Source organism: Berghia stephanieae, chromosome 12 (assembly GCF_034508935.2).
Source record: "Berghia stephanieae isolate SIO BIC M18660-M18661 chromosome 12, UCSD_Bste_1.3, whole genome shotgun sequence".
Taxonomy (NCBI): Eukaryota; Metazoa; Mollusca; class Gastropoda; order Nudibranchia; family Aeolidiidae; genus Berghia; species Berghia stephanieae.
The window spans coordinates 18335195-18349159 of NC_088371.1; the positions used below are offsets into that span (position 1 = coordinate 18335195).

General features: G+C 38.5%; 1 protein-coding gene across 1 annotated transcript in view; it reads right to left on the reverse strand.

The window, feature by feature from the left end:
• The window catches only part of LOC144957844 (green-sensitive opsin-4-like), a 260802-nt gene that overhangs the window by 132638 nt on the left and 114199 nt on the right, over window positions 1-13965 (reverse strand). The window contains exon 4 of the mRNA XM_078889315.1: window positions 1774-1833. The gene's annotated coding sequence lies outside the window, so the exon portion shown is untranslated. The remainder of the gene's footprint in view (window positions 1-1773; window positions 1834-13965) is intronic.

The following is a 13965-nucleotide window of genomic DNA, read 5'->3' on the forward strand; positions in this document are numbered from 1 at the left end:
ACCGTACTCAGGTGTAAAATGATTACCTGGCCGTCAACAGTGTTGTCTCTGTCGGAAAAAATGTAATATCGCCTAACAGGCGTCATGTCCGTTCTACATATTACGTGTTGCTGTTGGTCAAGGACCCTTTGTAAATGGCTTTGAGCACATCTAGTGGATATTGAGTTATATAAAAGCTTACGTTTTTTTTGGTTTGTAATTAAATCTGGAAAGAAAAGTAAAAGAAGAAAAAAAGCTAAAAACCAGCCTTCTTTTACTGTATTTTCATTGCTTTATCTAGTAGTACTGGTTGATACACACTTTTTCATTACTTTAACCTAAATGTTATGTGTTGCTTTGACCGTGGCCTTCGTAAAGTGACCAAAAAATGACGTCAAAATGCCAGTCTTTTGCCACAAAAGAAAACAAATCGTGAGTTGTATTCAATAGTTCAACCAATGAAATGACTTGTTTCCATGAGCTCTACTGACGACAACTCACTAGGCGGTGCAAAAACCAAATAATGACGTCAAACTGCCAGTCCTTTTGGATTTCAGCATCACGCTACGCTTTGACTAGAGGAGACCCATTGTAAAGCGCATTGTACTATAGATAGAATGAAGTTGACGTCATTCGGGCCTTTGTTAATGTTTTATTTTATACCATCCATGTTTGTCAGCAATTCTCACTCAGCTGTTTTATCTAGACTATAGATAGTATGCATTTGGCTAAGAAGTTCACAACATTGCCATCCAGAAGTATAACTGACCAACACAAAACTATGTGTAACCATGATAGTTTATATGAAAATCAGGGTTTTTTTTTCGTAACACTAGATTAGATTGAATAGCTTATGTGAAAATTGAGCTGTTAAAAGCTGCGTATAGATAGTATGCGCATGGCTAAGAAGCTCACAACATTGCCATCCGGAAGTATAACGGACCAACAGACAAAGCTGTGTGTAACTATGATCGTTTATAGTCTGGTTAATACAGTTTAGTGAGAATTTACTCATAAACGCGGATGGCAAATAAAAAAAAAACAATTAAAAAATATTTAGGACGGGACATGAAGCCTGTTAGGCGATGATATATTTTTTTTTGGGACAGAGACAACGTTGTTAACACCAGTCATTTTACACCTGAGTACGGTGAGAGAATGTGAGTAAAGAGCCTTCTCCAAGGACTCAACTATGCGCCGAGCGAGGCTCGAACCCAGGACCTTCCGATCCGAAAGCGAGTGTCATACCACAAGACCACATATCCGCACTAAAAAACAATAACAAAGACATGAGGGACGTGAACTTCGAACTATCTATAGAAGTGGACACCCAACGTTCGAGACAGACGTGGAGAGGCCTCGAACTGACGGCACAGGACAGAAAACGACGAGTGGAGGACCTTTGCTGATGGCCTATGTATGTATGCTCTTGGAGGGACAAAAGGCCAAAGTAAGCAAGTAAGTAAGTTTGTTTTTAAGTAAGTAGTAAGTAAGTAAGTAAGTAAGTAAGTAAGTAAGTAAGTAAGTAAGTAAGTAAGTAAGTAAGTAAGTAAGTAAGTAGGTAAGTAAGTAAGTAAGTAAGCAAGTGGAAGAGAAATAAACCCATCGTTTCATATTTAATTTGAGGATATGAATTCAATTTCCTTTATCTAGTTAATCCTGACATAATGCATACCTCTTTGAGATGGTAAGTCACCACACACACACACACACACACACACATACACACACACACACACACACACACAAATGCACTTCGTTTTACACAAAATTCATGCTTCTAGTTATTCTTACCTTCGTTATTTTTGTGTGTACTGATGCACTCTTTTGGGCACTCGGCCCTCCTTTTTGAATCTGGAAATTGAAAAAAATTGCAGAAAGGAAATTTGATTAATTAATAATGTCGGCACCCGTCTTATGGAACCAACTGCCTTCATCTCTCAAAAAATGTCCGACATTTGAAAACTTTAAAAAGAAACTTAAAACACATCTCTTTAGAAAATCATTTGATGTTTAACCTTTCTATTAGGCCTACATGTTATAGATATCCTAAATTTTCATCTTGTAGCACAGTGCGTGGTAATTAAATTACAAATTGATTAATGCTATTCCAATATGATAGATTTTATGGTAGAATTATCAATTTGTTGTTGTGTTTTATTTGCATTGTAAAGCGCCTCTGAGCACATTGTGGATCTAGGCGCTATATAAATTCAATCATTCATTCATAATGAAATAATGAAGCTCTCCCCCTCCCCCTTCCGCGAAACCGCACTACTCAGCCACATTCCAGATTACAATAATATTTATAGCTGAGAAGGATTTAATTATTTTGTTTTGGTTTTGTTTTAAAAAACCCAACCCCCCCCAAAAAAAAAAAACAAAAAAAAACCCAAAAAACTAGAGCATTTATTTATATAACGCTTTCTAAGGGGGTCACTGGCACACAGCAACACTTAACATGTACGACGGGACATGACGCCTGTTAGACGAGAGTACAATTTTTTTTCGGACAGAGACAACGCTGTTAACGACCAGGCACTCATTTTACACCTGCGTACGGTGAGAGAAAGTGAGTAAAGAGCCGTTTCCAAGGGCTCAACTATGCGCCGAGCAAGGCTCGAACCCAAGAACTTCCGATCCGAAAGCGAGTATCATACCTCAAGACCACATAGCCGCACATTTTAAATGGTTTTACAGCGATTGTGAGAGATTTAGACCATTTGTGACCCTTCGTCTCAAAACGGTATTATGTCGGGATAGACCAGATGCTAAAAAGTCAAATTATAGTTAAACTGGTCAAAAATATGAAACGTTGGTATTTACCACAATGAAATATGACGTTCCTTCTCTTGTATAAAGCATATAAACTCAACTTAAGCATCATATTTCTGGCTACAAATTCCATTTTAAGCATCTTAATCATACCGGCTTAATACCGTTTTGAGACGAAGGGTCACATTTCAACGTCAGTAAAAAGACAGAAAATAGGATATCTAATTTAAAAAAATAAAGCATTGACTTATTAAAACCACACGAGAATAAGCAAGATAAGGGGAATTGAATGATTCAAATAGGGAACAGACGCATACATGTTTGAGAATACCTAAAAGTATCATCCAGACACAAGCACAGGATCAGGATCCCACCAAGAGGAATACACTCAAGTAGTAATAGGGATTAACAGTCGTGACGTCACTTCCCTCGTAATGACGCATAGTAATTTAGTAAATGGTTCTAAACTATCGGAACAATGGCGGACGCCCTTATGAAATACTTCTACGAGCGTAAAAGTGTATCCAGAGGAGAAAAACATTATAAATCTGATCATGTTTTGACTTTTATACATTCTGATCACATGACATGTGAAAAAGTTCCAGTAGCCAGCACGAAGAATAAAAAGTACCGATTTTCTTTTAGGACCACGCTGTTCGTTGCTAGGCGGTCGTGACACCAGACTATTGAATCCTATTGCAAAACAAAGGGTTTTGAGTGACCTGCACTTATTTGCATGTCTGATAACCCAATTCCTCAAGGGCTCATTGTTGTAATGGAAATCTCAAAACACGACGCAAAATATTGTCCATTTGGTACAACAATGTTAAACTGGGCCCATACGTGGATTTGCCTGTTAGACCTGCATTTGTGTACACGTCGGTTTTGACCACAAAACCACCTTCTGTGTTTAGTATTTAAATATGAAGATGTTAGAAATCATAATGATTTGGATCTCTTACGTCAGAGCCCGGGTTGAAATCTTTGATTATTGAAATCGTGGGTGATTTAAAGGTTTCTTTTTACAATCGACTTTGGAAAGGACGTTTTTATTTTGTTCTTGAAAAGGTCAATAACTCGCTATCGGCTAATTGGTTTGTGTAAGTGTGTGTGTGTGTGTGTGTGTGTGTGTGTATGTGTGTTTATGTGTGTATATGCGTTTGTTTATGGTTATATTGAGCTTTATATAGCGCAATATCCACTAAATGTGCTCAAAGCGCTTTACAAGGGGTCCCTGGTCAACAGCAACATTTAACATGTAGGACGGCTGTTAGGCGATATTACAATTTTTTTCGGACAATGACAACGCCGTTAACGGCCATTTTACACCTGAGTACGGTGAAAGCATGTGAGTAAAGAGCCTTTTCCAAGGACTCAACTATGCGCCGAGTGCGAGGCTCGAACCCAGGACCTTCCGATCCGAAAGCGAGTGTCATACCACTAGACCACATAGACGCACATATACATACATATATGCGACCAAGTATTCAAATGATTACATCTTTGGGGGGGGGGGGGGTTAACCCAACGTGCACAGATGTATACAGGTCTGGAAACCGAAAGGCAGTCTTTGGCTTGATTTAACATTGTTGTAATGGACAACATTTTCGAGTTAAAAAAGAAAAAAAAATAACGCAGTCCTTCACCATTCGGCCCACGAAGCTGGAGTTTATCCCGGTTTCTATAGCGTGAAACGGAAAATAGCAATTGCTCGCTACCTAGTCTATCGCAAAATACTTTCCGCCACATATAGGCCCCGTTTCGAGCCGAAATAAGTCCCGGCAACCCTTGTTCGCAGATTACCTGACTACGGACAGAGCTGCACATACGAGATGGAAGTCGGTTTGGACGAATTCAATCCCTCGTGGGGGCGGGGACCTACACTCCTCTAAGCTTGGTGAGAAGTTGCCAGGCTTTGATACCAGTAAGAGGAGACACTGGGTAGCTGCGAATCGTCTTCGGTCGAGGAGCTGCCTAACGGCAAGTGCGCTACATCGGTGGAGTCTAACTTCCTGTCCAATATGTCCACGCTGTGGGCAAGAACCCGAGACGGCAGAGCATCTAGTCGAAGGTGTGTTGTGACGATGCTACCCGGCGGGTTCGCGACGGTGCACGACTGCGGACAGGGCTTTGCTGATTGGGTCGATCGTCATAACATAGTAGTGTGAACCATAAGAGGCTGTTGCCACATATAACAGACTCAGTTTCCCATTCACTGTTGGGAGTGGGAGAACAGGGGAGGGAAAGCGGGGATGGGGGGGGGGGGGGGGGGGGGGGGGGGAGTCAGAAAACAAATCTCTACTGCACCCAGGATAAATCTCAGTCCCTTAATTGCGTTTGGTTATCAGACCTACCAATATTTGCACAAAACACAACACGTTTTTCTTTTTTTTTTTGGTTCTTTTTGTTATGTTCAATCTAATCATAGTGTGACGAAAACAATCCCTGATTTTCATTAGACGTCTAGGTCAATTCGTGAGAAATTCAACACCAACAACCTTTAATAACTTAATAACGAAATTATCTTATGTTGTTTTGAATATAATATCATATTGCAACACTGTCACAATGCGCTTGGCTAAGAAACTCACAACAAAACGGACCAACAACACACAAAACTATGTGTATTTTTGACCGTTTATAGTCTGGGTCATGCAGTTTAGTGAGAATGACTTATAAACGCAGATGGCAAACAGCAATAACAAAGACCCGAGTGACGTCAATTTCATACTATCTATATTATTGCTTTTCAATTGGTTGATTCGTGAGAAATTCAACACCAACTTTTTGTAACTTAATAACCAAATCATTTTACGTTGTTTTAATAAATATATCATATTATAGTAATACTGTCACAATCTATCTAACCTGATTATAGAAAGATCTTGCTTTTCCATTGGTTGGTTCGTGAGAAATTCGACACTAAATCTTAACTTAATAACCAACTCATTTTATGATGCCTTATATTTATATATTATTACAATACTGTCACCTAATCAATCACGACTCTTCTATAAACAACAACAACAACAACAACAAAAAGACCAACAAAACAAACAAAAAGCAAAAAACAAAACAAAAAACAAAACAACCCCCCCAAATAAAAATAAAAATAGAAAAACATCAAAGAAACAACCCCCTTCCCCAACCCCCCCCCCCCAGCCACCCATTAGCTTGAGCTTCTATATAGCACAATATCAACTAAACGTGCTCAAAACGCTTTACAAAGGGTCCCTGACCAACAGCAACACGTAACATGTAGAACTAGACACGACGCCTATTTGGCGATATTGTAATATTATTTTATAGACTGAGACAACGCTGTTAACGGCCAAATACTCATTTCACAGCTGAGTGCGGTGAAAAAAATGTGAGTAAAGAGCACTTTCAAGAGCCTTTCAACTTTTAACTATGCGCCGAGCGAGGCTCGAACTCAGGACCTTCCGATCCGAAAGCGAGTGTCATACCACGAGACAACATAGCCGCACAAAAGGATATTTACTTAGATATATAATTCTAATTTTATATGTAATCTAACTCAGCTGATGTTTTGTTTGTTTTTAAGGGTTTTACGGCGCTTGCAACACATTTAGGTTATATCAGCGCCAGTAAAAAGGAAGAAAATGGGATAGTAAAAAGTTCTAGAATTATAATTAAAGCACCCAAGAAAAAGTAAGACATAGGGGAACTGGGAACAAATAGGGATCAGATGTAGATTCCAAGAGCATAGCACCAATGTACTTAGTTTGAAATCACCTATAAGTCTCATCCGGACACAAGCACAAAATCCAACAAAGAGGAATACACTCAAATGCTTACATTATACATTCAAAATAATACATATAATAATACATAACAGAGAGATGATTTACAAGGGAAAAAATATCATCTCCCAAAATAATAACTATGCATTTGACTGTCTCCCTCCCAGCTAGGACTCCGGCCAGGGCCAGGACAAAACCAAGTAATCTCATTCCAAGACAAAGACAGAAAGCATGTTGGAAAACAGATATAAGGGGATAGAAGACACAGTATGTACCCCCTGCCCACTATGGGAGATCAGGAACACCATCCAGTAACTCAGCTGAATAATCTTTCTCTGTCGGGGCCACAAAAGTATGGAAAAAGCTAGATAAACTGTTTATTCAAATGTTTCATTTTTAGGCAACTAGTAAAAAGCCCGCAATTTCGCGGGGAAAGAACTATTTTCATTCGATACTGTACTCACCATCATTTAATGAGGGCAGATTGGTAAACAACGTTGTCTGTGTAATTTGGTATATCTTCGGTTGATTTTTCTGTGTGGCCCAACATGAAGTGTAAGCCACTATAGCCTCTGACCCGTGACACAGCAACATACAGTTGTCCGTGTGTGAATACCGGTTGTGGTAAGAAAATCCCCACCTTGCTTAATGTCTGCCCCTGAGACTTGTTAATTGTCATTGCATATGACAATTTTACCGGAAACTGTCTTCTATTTATAATAAATGGTAAGCCTGAATCAGTTGTTGTCGTCAGATTGATTCTAGGGATAAACACTATGTCGCCAGCTCTACTACCGGTAATTCTCTTGGCTTCTAATACTTTTGAACCTAATTTAATTATTAACAAACGGGTGCCATTTAGGAGGCCTGATTTAGGATTTATATTTCTAAGAAGCATGACTGACGTATTGGCTTTCAAATGTAATGCATGTGGAAGAAGTCCGGGAGGTGTAAGTTCGTTCAAGAATTCAATCGGGTATAAGTTGATGTCAGAGTCACTTTGAATGGAATCAGCACTGCGGTAAATTTGTTCAGTTGATGAGGTCAACCTGGACAGAACGGCTGCATTTATTTTGTCAACATTTTCATGGGTTGTAGTCAAAATTGCTCTCTCTGATAGATAACGTTCATCCGCAAAGTTCAGATTCAAATCATTGTATACAGCATTTATCAAGCATTCTGGGTCATTTTCAGGAAGGCATAGCGCTGTAGGTAATTTAACAGAATACTTTCCTATTTCGCTGAAAACGGCTCTGTACCATTTCCGATGCGGAGAAGCCAATTTGCAAAACAGTTATTGTCATCAGTAACCCTCATGTTCTTGTTCATGTGAAAAATGGTGACAAAATTCCAAATAATTGACTGTTAAGTGTGACACTTAATATATCGGCTTCACTTCCTTTGTTAACAACAGGTAGAATTTGCCGAAAATCCCATCCAAGTACAACCACTTTGCCCCAAAAGGTTTTGAACTGCCTTTTATGTCACAAAATGTCCTGCTCACACATTCAAACACACGCCTGTCCATCATAGGTGCTTCATCCCAAATTATGAGAGAACTACTCTTCAGTAACTTCGCTGTGTCTGATTGGCGACTGATGCTACAGGTGCTGTTATCCGTTATTGGAATTGGAATTTTGAACGTTGAATGTGCTGTTCTACCACCGTGCTGACAAAAGATCAAAGATGAAAATACAAATTTAAAGAATACTGGGTATGTAGGAGCTTTCGGAATGTCTCCCCTTTACTTAACTTATGGAAAAACAAAAACCCTATCACCTTTAATAACACTTATGACTAACCTCTCGAGCTAACCCTAATAGAAAAAAACAGCTCTCGGACTGCTTTGCACTACCTTTCAATACTTAACAAATCACAATGGCGGCCGAAAATCAAAACAATGGTCAAATTAGGAAATTTTAAACTTTCACAAATCTATCAAGGTTTGTTCTAGAGTTTGTAAAATACTTCTATATGACAAACTGAATAAATAAATGCCTGACAAAATATCAACGGTGAAAATACAAATTTAAAGAATACTGGGGATGTAGGAGCTTTCGGAATGTCTCCCCTTTACTTAACTTATGGAAAAAAAACACCTTAGCACCTTTAATAACACTTATGACGAACCTCTCAAGCTAACCCTAATAGTAAAAAAAGAATCAAAATGGCGACTGAAATACCTTCATGTGATCAAGTGAAAAATATCACTATGAATGCCACGATTTGCTGAAAAATGCCAACACACACACACACATGTATACACCACACACAACACACCCACAAACATATATACACACACACACACACACACACACAAACATATCATAACAAAACTGATCACCGCTAAATCAACAACACAACGGAAGTAATAATAATACTTGATGTCATAAATAGATGACGCAAATTGAAAACTTTTTACAGTGTCAAAGTTAGTTGATTTTGGGAGCCAAGTGTCGTCGGTACATATTTTATGATATTATCTGTTTGACTGAACCAACTTTCAAACTGACTTTAAATTATAAAAGGAAATCAAGTTATCTGTTTATCTATCTGTAAAAAATACATTTCTAATTTTCAAATCTTTTAGTAGAGTTGTGCGCCGTATCAATTTTTTTATTGACTCAAATAAGAACAATGTTCTCCACAATGTTATGTTTTTTAAAGAAAGGATACGCTTCAACAGTCGTGACGTTACTTGCCTCGTAATGACGCATGGTAACTTAGTAACTGGCTCTAAACTATCGGAACAATGGCGGACGCCCTTATGAAATATTTTTCCGACGAACATAAAAGCTTATCCAGAGGGAAAAAAACCCATTATAAATCTGATCATGTTTTTAATTTTACACATTCTGATCACCAGACAAGGAACAGTTCGAGCCAGCATGAAGAATAAAAAAGTACAGATTTTCTTTGTTTAGAACCACGATGGCCGCCGTTGCTGGGCGACATGGCATCAGACTATTGAATCCAATAGGATTCAATAGTCGTAACGTCACTTCCTTCCTCATGACGCATGGTAACTTAGTAACACTGGCTCTAAACTATCGGAACAATGGCGCACGCCCGTATGAAATATTTCTCCGGCTAGCATAAAAACGCTTCCAGAGGAAAAAAACACATAAATATGATCATGTTTTGACTTTTACATATTCTGATCAAAAGGCATATGAAAAGGGAATGAAAAGTTCTAGCCAGCATGAAGAACAAAAAGTAATGATTTTCTTTGTTTAGAACCAAGATGGCCGCCATTGCTGGACGACATGGCATCAGACAATTGAATCCAATTGACATTATAACTCCTACCTCATAACATGAATATAATATTTCCAATCATCAAATCAAAGTTAGTGAAATCAATATCAAAGCAAAGACCGTACCGCTGAGCCACGGTGACCTATTGATAGAATGCCCTTGGCCAAGGAGTTCACAACATTGCCATCCGGAAGTATAACGGACCAACACACAAACTCTGTGTAACCATGAACTTTTATAGTCTTGTTAATACAGTTTAGTAAGAACAATTCACAAACGCGGATGGCAAAAACAATAACAAAGGCCTGAGTGACGTCATCTGCATACTATCTATAGATAGAATGAAGTTGACGTCACTTGGGCTTTTGTTATTGTTTTTTTTCCATCCACGTTTTTGAGTAGTTCTCACTTAACTGTATTATTCAGACTTAAAAGTTCATGGTTACACAGAGTTTTGTGTGTTGGTTCTTTTTAGTTCCGGATGGCAATGTTGTGAGCTTCTTAGCCAAGGGCATACTATCTATAGATAGCTTGCGCTTGGCTAAGAAGCTCACAACTTTGCCATCCGGAAGTATAACGGACCAACACACAAAACTATGTGAAACTTAAACATTTAAAGTCTGGTTAATACAGTTTTGTTAGAATAATCATAAACGTATATGGCAAAAAACAATAACGAAGACCCAATTGACGTCAACTTCATTCTATCTATATCGCAATATGACCTGTATCAATAGGATATTTGTTTAATTCTAATTATCAAATGCTTGTCTTATTTCATAGATCAACGTGCGTAAAGTAAATAAAGACTGAAAACGTGATTCATATATTGATGCTGTGCGTTTAGACAAGATATTCCCAACATCCGCCAGCCGGATATAGATAGTTCGACGATGACGTCACTCAGGTCTTTGTTATTGTTTTTTGCCATCCGCGTTTATTAGTAATGCTCACTGAACTGTATTAACCTGACTATAAACGTTCATGGATACACACAGTTTTGTGTGTTGGTCCGTTACTCTTCCGGATGGCAATGTTATGAGCTTCTTAGCCAAGCACATACTATCTATATAATGTATCAACACGCAAAACTATGTGTAACCATAAACGTTTATAGTCTCATTGATAGCATCTAGTGAGAACTACTCATGAAATGTCTGGCTAAAAACAAGAACAAAGAATTGAGTGACGTTAATGTCATTCTTTCTATAGATAGAATGAAATTGACGTCACTCGGGTCTTTGTTATTGTTTTTTTACCATCCGCGTTTATGAGTAATTCTCACTAAACTATATTAATCAGACTATCAACGTTCATGGTTACACATAGTGTGTTGGTCCGTTATACTTCCGGATGGCAATAGCGTGAGCATCTTAGCCAATCGCACAACATCTATATCGACATAATATTATGTATATCGATGATCGGCGGATCAAACCTCTGAAGTACCGATTTTCACGATCGGCGGATCAAACCTCTGAAGTCCCGATTTTCACGATCGGCGGATCAAACCTCTGAAGTCCCGATTTTCACGACTGGCGGATCAAACCTCTGAAGTCCCGATTTTCACGAACGGCGGATTAAAACCTCTGAAGTCCCGATTTTCACGATCGGCGGATCAAACCTCTGAAGTCCCGATTTTCACGATCGGCGGATCAAACCTCTGAAGTCCCGATTTTCACGATCAGCGGATCAAAACTCGCATTTTTTGGGGGGGGTTATATATGCGATTAAAATGCCCATCCATGGTGTGATATCTTAAAGGCTATGAAAGAGATGTTATAGAAAAAAATATATGTAGGTACATATAATCCGATATATACTACCAACAGCAACACAATTTTCAATAGAGAAATAAATGAGGGTCCCGATTGCCCACTGGGTAGAGCAGTAGCTTCACACACAAAGGGGAACGTGATCGATCCCGGGTGTAATCGAGATTTGTTTCCAACCCCCACCCCCCCACCTATCCACCCAACACTGATTGGGTAGCAGGGTCTGTTAGATATGGCTGATACTTTTTTGCGGTAGACTAGCATCCTATCCAGAGGACAGCAAGAAATTGCTATTGTCCGTTTTACACCATAGAAACAGGGATTAACCGGCTCCATTGGGCAAAATGACTCTGAAGGAGTATTTTGTGAAAGAAAAATTGTAGAAAGAAATATATCAACATAGATGGAGACTTTCTACTGACATCAACAGATTTCTCAATCGAATTGAAATGAAATGATCTGAGGAGCAGGTGCTCCTCAAAAATAACTTCCCTCACCCCCCCCCCCCACCCACACACCCATACACACACCTTTCAAAAAAAAAAAAAAAATAGACAACAACAAAAAAAAAAAAAAAAAAAAAAAAAAAAAAAAAAGAAGAAAAACCCCCCCCAGCCAAGAACGATTTTTAAAGCTCTCGTTGTAGCCAAATCATAATCATTGATATTTTAAAAGAGGATATTTCTTTCTTCTTTTTTTAAATAAATAGACCAAATCAAAATCGAGTTGAAATATTATAACTCTTTTGTAAATAAAATTTTCTACGGACTTGCCCCCCCCCCCCCCCCTTCCAGTGTTACCTTGTCTTTGTAGTCACAATCTTTCAAGATGAACAACATTGAGGAATCATGGCTGGTGTGTGTGTGTGTGTGTGTGTGTGTGTGTGAGAGAGAGAGACGGGAGAGAGAGAGAGAGAGAGAGAGAGAGAGAATGAATAAATAGATAGATATAGAGGTGGAGATGGATAGATAGATAGATCTATACATAGATGGATAAAAGGATAGAGTGATATAAAGATAAAGTCGATGGATAGATGAATAGCTAGAAAGATAGATAGCTAGGTAGATAGATAGATAGAGAGAGAGATAGGAGAGAGAGAGAGAGATAGAGAGAGAGAGAAAGAGGGAGGGAGAGAGAGAATGAATAAATAGATAGATATAGAGGTAGAGATGGATAGATAGATAGATATTTAGATAGATGGATAAAAGGATAGAGTGATATAAAGATAAAGATCGACGGATAGATGAATAGCTAGAAAGATAGAGATAAAGATAGATAGATAGAGAGAAAGGAGAGAGAAAGAGATAGATAGAGAGAGAGAGAGAGAGAGAGAGATTGAGAGAGGGAGGGAGAGAGAGAAAGAAAGAGAGAAGGGGGGGGGGGAGGTGAATATCAGAAAGTTGCCGTAATTAACATATGCATTTCAAACATGATAACATATCAAATTGAAAATTTATCATATTAGTGTATCAAATTAAAATTTTGTAATGCACATTCACATGCAAAACATATAAATTTCACATAAGAAGCAATAGGAAATAAACGTTTTTACAATTTCCATTCCAATAAAAAATGTAGAGATTGTTAATCCCCGTCTCTGCTAGATAGTGACAAACGGAACTTTGCACACGTCACCCCGGTGGTACAATCAGGATTATCTGAAATTAGATTTTTTTGTTGTTGTTTGTCAAAATCGGATACTTTACTTGCCAGAAGGATCGAAGTTGACGTCACTCAGGTCTTTGTTATTTCTTTTTGCCATCCATGTTTATCCATGGTAATTTTCACTAAACTATATTAAGCAGGTTACACATAGTTTTGTGTGTTGGTCCGTTATAGTTCCGGATGACAATGATGTGAGCTCCGTTCTTATGTTTGTATGAGAGTTGTTATGTGAGTGTGTGTGTGTATGTTTGTATGTGTGTGTGTGTGTGTGTGTGTGTGTGTGGATAAAAAAGTAGTCCTTCAGAGCCCACGGAGCCGATGTTTATCCCAGTTTCTATAGCGCAAAACGAACACTAGCAATTGCTTGCTATCCTATCCTTCGGATAGGATTCTAATCTATTGCATGAAGGTACTTTCCGCCAAATTAAACAGAACCAGCTATCCAATCACTGCTGGGTGGACAAGGGTGGGGTGGGGGGGGGGGGGGGGGGAAAAAAATATCGACTTCACCCGGGATTGTACTGGATTTCTTTGCTCCTGAAGTTAGTGCTCTACCAGCTGAGCTATCAGGGAAAAATCTCTATATAAGTCTACTATACTAACATTTCCAACACCATTACCATTAGCAACATGACAAGAATTGGGAATGATAAACTATTTGAAAGCCCCGGTTCAAACGTTACTTTCCTCAATAAAAGGAAATTTGCTTTTACTCATTTTTACTTTTACAATAAGATTCAATAGTCTGA